Source organism: Stylophora pistillata, chromosome 1 (assembly GCF_964205215.1).
Source record: "Stylophora pistillata chromosome 1, jaStyPist1.2, whole genome shotgun sequence".
Classification (NCBI taxonomy): domain Eukaryota; kingdom Metazoa; phylum Cnidaria; class Anthozoa; order Scleractinia; family Pocilloporidae; genus Stylophora; species Stylophora pistillata.
In genome coordinates this window covers 36,529,375-36,536,043 of record NC_142519.1, presented here as the reverse complement: position 1 = coordinate 36,536,043, position 6,669 = coordinate 36,529,375, and the positions used below count along the sequence as shown (strand labels likewise).

At 37.0% G+C, this 6,669-nt stretch overlaps 1 long non-coding RNA gene across 1 annotated transcript; it reads left to right on the top strand.

Annotated features, from left to right (window-relative positions):
• Positions 1-276: 276 nt before the first annotated feature.
• On the top strand, positions 277-5,742 carry LOC111344526 (uncharacterized). The gene is made up of 2 exons (XR_015999287.1): positions 277-627; positions 5,176-5,742. It is a non-coding gene; the product is annotated as an uncharacterized LOC111344526 (long non-coding RNA).
• Positions 5,743-6,669: the final 927 nt, after the last annotated feature.

Here is a 6,669-nt window from a genome sequence, read left to right as displayed (position 1 = left end):
AGTATGAACTTTGCACATTTGGCTAGCTTTCGAGCTATAGAATTCGTGGACCGGACCATTCCGAAAACGCCCGACATCATTTAGCGTGAGCCCACCACAAACGGCGTGTGCGTTTGTATGTGAGATGAGCGTATAAGAAAGGAATCTTCGCCACATGGTCTACACCAAACACAGCATTCTGTAAATTATGTTATTTACAAAGAGCGAGTTCGTGACAACGTACCTAAAGTTGTCACACTCTCATCCCCAGTTTCCCCAGTTTAAGCAAGGAACGCCTGGGACCATGACCCCCCTTTTGGCGACTAACAACGGCTTGCAATTTAAGACTCGGGCTTTCCAACGAAAGCCCGATTAATTACAATTCCAATCAGACACGGCCTAAAATCTACTCAATTTACAAAACAATAGTTGCGAATGGGCACGTGCATTTCTCCTCACTGGGAATCTCGGCCTAGCTATTTTTAAACCTCGCTCTGAGTTCCAATAAGAGCGTGAAGTTCCCTTGGAAGGCTTTATTTCATGTGTTCAGTATGGCGGAACGAACTGAGCGATCCTCTGAAAACGTCCAAGACCCTCCTGTCGGTGTTTCATGCAATGATGAGCGCAAAGAAGCGCCACATAATTAAGGTACTTGTTTGTCTAATTTGTGTTAATTAATGCGAAAAGGGCACTAATTAAAGCAGTTTCAACACTGCTGCGTATAATTGTTAGCGTTGAGATTCCTTCGTTTTGAACCATTTTAAATCTCACTATTTGGTCCAGAAAACTTCTTTTGTAGTTTTTTATCAGCTGAAACACAATGGGTACATCTCGTTAAAATACTTGGAAAGTTTGCTGATGTTAAAGATTATTCAGATTCATGAATTAGATAATTTAAACTGGGAAGAAAAGTCAAGGTTGATTCAGAGTGACCGGGTGACATGTGCACAACATTTTAGTTACCAATTCAATCAGTTTTTAAGGTGCTTTCTAATGAGCAATGCTGCTCCCTTAGGAAAAATGTCAGGCTTGTTTCAGATTTGAATACCAGCAGAGAGGTTCACCACATATTTGTATACTAATTTGACTTGAAGATGCACCAGTGTATTATTGATCCAATAATCACTTGTGAAAAATCAGTGAATGATCCAGAACTGGGACTGCTTGTCAACAAACCGATTCATAAGCACTCTCCAACTCGCGTAAAAAATCAAAGATGGAATGCAGATTTAATTATTCACAGCCTCCAATGAAATGAACCAGCATTTTACATTCTATTGGCAGTGATGTTTCTGAAAGTGACATATTAGAAAACATAAAGAAAATTGCAAACATATCAGTAAGCATTAGAATGATATGAAAGAGGTGGATAACATCACTTTTGAACAAATGCTAATTAATCTGGACATCCCTGAACAAAACTACTATTATCTTGCTATTTGATCCAACCTAAATTCTCCCACCATATTTCTGAAAAGAAATCCTAATGAACACCTACAACAGTGTCTGTCTAAGTGCATGGAGAGCAAATATGGATATAATTATGGTTTGTTTTGGATGTTTATGCTTGTGCAATGTACATAATAAATGTATCATACATTTCAAAAGCCCAGAAGGGAATGAGTCAACTTTTTACAACAAGCATGTGAGGGGACAAAGAGAGGAAATTACAGCATAATTAGAGAGAGATATTAAGAATAAATTTTTAAATAGTGGGGAGATCAGTGCTCAAGAGGCAGTTTACATATAGTTCATCAGCTACCAACAAGGAAAAGCTCTAGAGAGGTGATTTTTATCACCACTTCACCCCCTGAAGAGAAAGCTCAGCTTTTGAAACCAATGAATGAAATAGAAGAAGTGAAGGATGACTCTGAAGACATTCACTCTACTGGTCTTATTAAGAGGTACATAGAAAGACCAACAAGCATAGAGAATGTTACTGGCTGATTGGGCTGCATTGTATAATTCACCCCAAAAACTCATTTGGGAAAAAATCTAAAAGTTTGAACACAGATAACCTCCTACTTGAAACAGGGAAAGATGATGATGATGATGATGAATTCGCTGATTTCAACTTCAGACTTTAGGCAAGCACAATGCAAAAATTGCAAAACCAAAGCAGCATATAAAGCCTAGAATAATTAGAAGTGTTTGGTACAATGTGAATTCTTACTCTAAAGAACATTTCCGTGAACTTATTATGCTTTTTACTTGTTGGCAAAATGAAAAAGCTGATTTAATAGGCAGCTAAGCTCTTCATATCAGGAGCATTTCCTTCTTTTGAAAGAAAAAGTAGACAAACAAATGCATCAGTATGCTGTCTGCAGTGAAGATATGAATGACATTGAACAGCATTTACATGACACAGAAGTTAGTGATTCCCAGTAGGACTTAGTAACACCAAATGCGCAAAATGTTGAACTGCAAGATGAAGGAAGTTCTTGGTAATGAAGATTTACATCCTGATTTCAATGAACTTTGACCTTTCAGATGATTTCAAAATTCCTTCCACATCACGCCACAATGAGCCACCTATATTAATCAGTAAATTACCAGATGATGGTTATCGTGGAATGGTTTAGATTTTAAATAAAAAGAAAAAAGAATTGTTTTTATCACATTTTGCACCAGAGTGAAAGCACAGAAACTCCTTTTTATTGCTTTCTGAGTAGTGGAGCTGGTGTGGGCAAATCACATCTTCTAAAAGCCTTGGATCAGGCAGCCCTTAAGTATTTTAACACAAGAGCTGGCAGTGATTTTCATCAAATTAAGGTCTTACTATTAGGTTCAACTGGGAAAGCTGCTTACAACATTAAAGGTAAAACTATTCACCGTGCATTTGCTATTCCTGCCTATCAGTCATTGAAAAATTACAAACAATATATCTTGACTTAAATTGACAAGACACCTTGACAACTCACTTTGGAGGCGTCAAATTGATATTCTTGGATGAAATTTGAATGTGTTTGCCATACAGCTGAACAATAGGCTTAAAGATAGTAAGGGTTGCAAAGATGATTTTGGTGGTGTTTCTTTTATCACCATTATATTGGTGATTTGTTCCAGTTAGAACCAGTAATGGATGACTACATATTTAAACACCTCCAAGATTCAGTTTACACAGTTCTTGATCCAATTCTCTGGCAATAGCACTTTTCAGTGTTTGAGCTCACTGAGATCATGTGGCAAAGAGATAGCAAGTTGTTTGCAGAACTTCTTAATTGGTTAAATATGTGAAGGTTAACACACAGCAAGTGACATTGTAAAATTGAAGGGAAGAGTTGTGTGAGAAGAGACAAACAACCCATCTGATGCACCCACCTATATAAACAAAAATTTATGCAAACTAGGGTAGATTAATTTAATGATGAAGTACATAATGTAGCTATAGGAAACAAATACAGAATCACAGCACTAGACAGTGTTATTGGAGCTAACTCTTCTGAGGTTTGAAGAAAAATATTAAGACAAAATTAATTTCCCAAGAAAAACCGAGGAGTTGGTATTGAACCTCTACCTAAATGCTGAAGGTGAATTCAGCATGTAATGAATATGTGAACTGAAGATGGCATAACAAATTCATGGTGCTGGGAATATCATCAAATTTGTGCAACTAAATCAGCAAAGCAAACACTCAGGCATAGTTTGGGTACAGTTTGATCACTCAGATTTTGGTAAAAAAACTAGACATGAGAACAGACATCTCTATACCCAAGGAATTGACCATAGGGCATGGACCCCAGTATAACCAGTTACCATACAATTTTTTGTTGGTAAAAACAAAGCAACTCAAGTTGTCAGAAAACAGTTTCCATTATGCCCTGCAGCAGCAAAAACAGTTCATAGATCACTGAGGGGGATACTGGAACTAAAATTGTTGTCAACTTAAGTACTAAAAGAACCATTCCACCTTTGAAGACTTATATATAACTGATCTCTGTAAAGACAAAATTGTTATTCATGCCACTGTTGAGAAAGAAATGGAGTGATTAAGAACAACTGCTAAACTTAAACTTTGTATATCACCACTTAATGGCATATCTAGTTCAATTCTAAAAATCTGTTACCTGAATGCAAGATCACTGCGTAGACACAAGGCATATGCAAAGACTTAAACTATTCAAGTTCTAATATCATTTTTTTTGCAGATACAAGATTTAGTTCCCAAGATTCTTGTGACAAATATAACATAGTTGGTTAAATAACATCTCTTTAAAAATGACAGTCCACATACATACAGTCTGTAGTCTTGGATCAAGACCTTTTGGTGGTACAGCTGTGTTTAGCAAAATCCCATATTGCCCTGGATATCCCTACTGTCACAATGTACATGGTATTGAAATAACTGGGATTGAAGTCACAATTTGTGAGAACTGTACAGTCTTGGGTATTTATTGCTCTCCAAAAATTCCCAGAGGACAACTTTGTCAGGCAGTCTCAGAAGTGTTAGATACCATTTTGACAGAGAACAACATTATTATTGGAGACTTAAATGTAAATTGCCTTATTGAGGCAGACATTAGCTACCTTTGTGGAATTTACTATTTAGAGATAAATGTTAGAAACAGTTGATATCAACATACACAACTTACAATAGAAAATTAATTGATCATATAATTATTTACAAACATCTCACTTAACTATACAAGCAGGTGTTTTAGAGACTTCACAGATCATAACGCAATATGGATCTCATTTCTTAGTGCTATTAACTGATTATTTTTTTATGGAAAATTCAGACAGATTTAAAGACAAAAAAAAAAAGAAATTGATACCCCTTAGTGATTCAAAGAATGCTAATAAACTCAGTCAGCCAGAGTCTTGGTCACAAGGCAAGGCTGTACATTTTTGTCAAATGAAAATTAGCCAATTAACATACATGTATAGATTCATATTTGAAACAGACCACACAAATGACAAGATTGCTTTCATTTAATTAGAAATCAGCAGTAATAGTACTAATAGCAATGATAATTAGAACAATAATTTTCATAATAATAAAGTAAACAAACTGTCTTTGATTTGATAGCTAGTCAAGAAGTGGCTTGTGAAATGTGAGTCATTATCCAGTATCACCAGTTGTTACGAATTATTTTACTAAATCCATTTAATAGACCTGTTTTTCATAGGACTATCATTGTAGTACTGTTACAATTTCAAAATTCATGTTCCTTTTTTCCCCTTCTCTTCAAATAGACTTCGTTCAGAGGCATCACTTAGAGAGGACATGTGTACATTACAGCAGCACTGTCTTACAGTTCTCCTGCGATGAAGAATACAGCTTACTGAACAGTCTCTCAAGATTACATCAAGTTACTTCTATCAGATAACCACAGCAAAACAACATACTGCATGCACAATGCATGTTACTTCAACTACAAAGCTATACTTGGATCACTTTAATCTGCACTTTTATTTCATACAGATATTACATGTTACAGATATTTCATTTTATACGGATTCCATGAACGACTTCATGATGCATACCTGAGCTTTAAGAAGTTCTTGGACAACACTCGAGTATGTCTCCCGCCATATTTCGCATTGTTGTTTAGTTCTCGCCATTAACTTGGATGACGTGACACATTGTGCACGCTGTCGTTTAGCCTGCTTCATTGTTCTGCTTCGTAGGCACGCTGTTGGTTAGTTCACTTCGTTGTCACACGGTTGGCGCATATATTTAACGCGGCTCTTTTTTTTCCCGCTCGTTCTTTTTATGTATGTCTCTTGCCTTCGGTCAATAAACGTCTTCTCTTGCTCGGAGTTTCGGCTCAACTTATTGGCGTCCGGCAGACGCGATTGTGACTTTCGTCAGCTTCTGCAGATGGGGAGCTTTCTTTCGAGTTTTTCGTTTATCGGGCATCGTAAGGGAGTTAGAATTGGAGTAATATTGTTAAGTTTATCACATTCACAAATGCACTTTCAATACGGCCTTCGCAAGCTTTATAATTGAGAGAATTCGGAAACGTAACCATTGGCAACGTTTATCACAACAGGTTAATCGTAACACTCTTCGTTTGCTGCTACAACGGAAACAACAAGATCTCAAACATTTAAAATTCTGGCATGTACAACATTAAAGAAAAGTAGCGTGTTAATCGGGAGCTCTTTTCATAACCCATAGAATCCTCGGTCAATACGGAAAGAAGTGTGGGTAGAAACACGAGACGTAGTCGAGTGTTTTTCCCCCTTCTTGAGAAAAAATGAAATATATTTGTAGCGCGGCAGTTCAAATTTAACACTTGCCTGAAGGTTTTAGTTTTGGTGTTCAGTGAATTGTTCTTAGTGAAATCCGGCCGACTTTAAGCTTATACATAGAAACTTGCAAGTTTCTTCACGTGATAAAATAGGGAACAAAATGCTCGAGGCGTGTGTTTTATGAATGGAAGATACCTGGATGTAAAGGAACATGAAAATTGCTCGGGATGATAGCGCCGTAAAACTCGACTGCAGTGACTGATGTGGCCTTCCACTTAACGCATCAGAAAGGATATCAGAGCAAGCTCTTAGTTGTTCACTCGAAGGGTAGACGATGTAGTTTCTGAGGCTTACTTCACTGCGATGACCAGAGATGGCCATGATGAGCTAGTCGAGATGGACCCCAGTATGGCCGCAGTCGCTCAGACCTCATAAATTTTAACAGTTATGCTAGTTTAGTTTTTTTTTTAATCGACTCGTGAATAAATTACA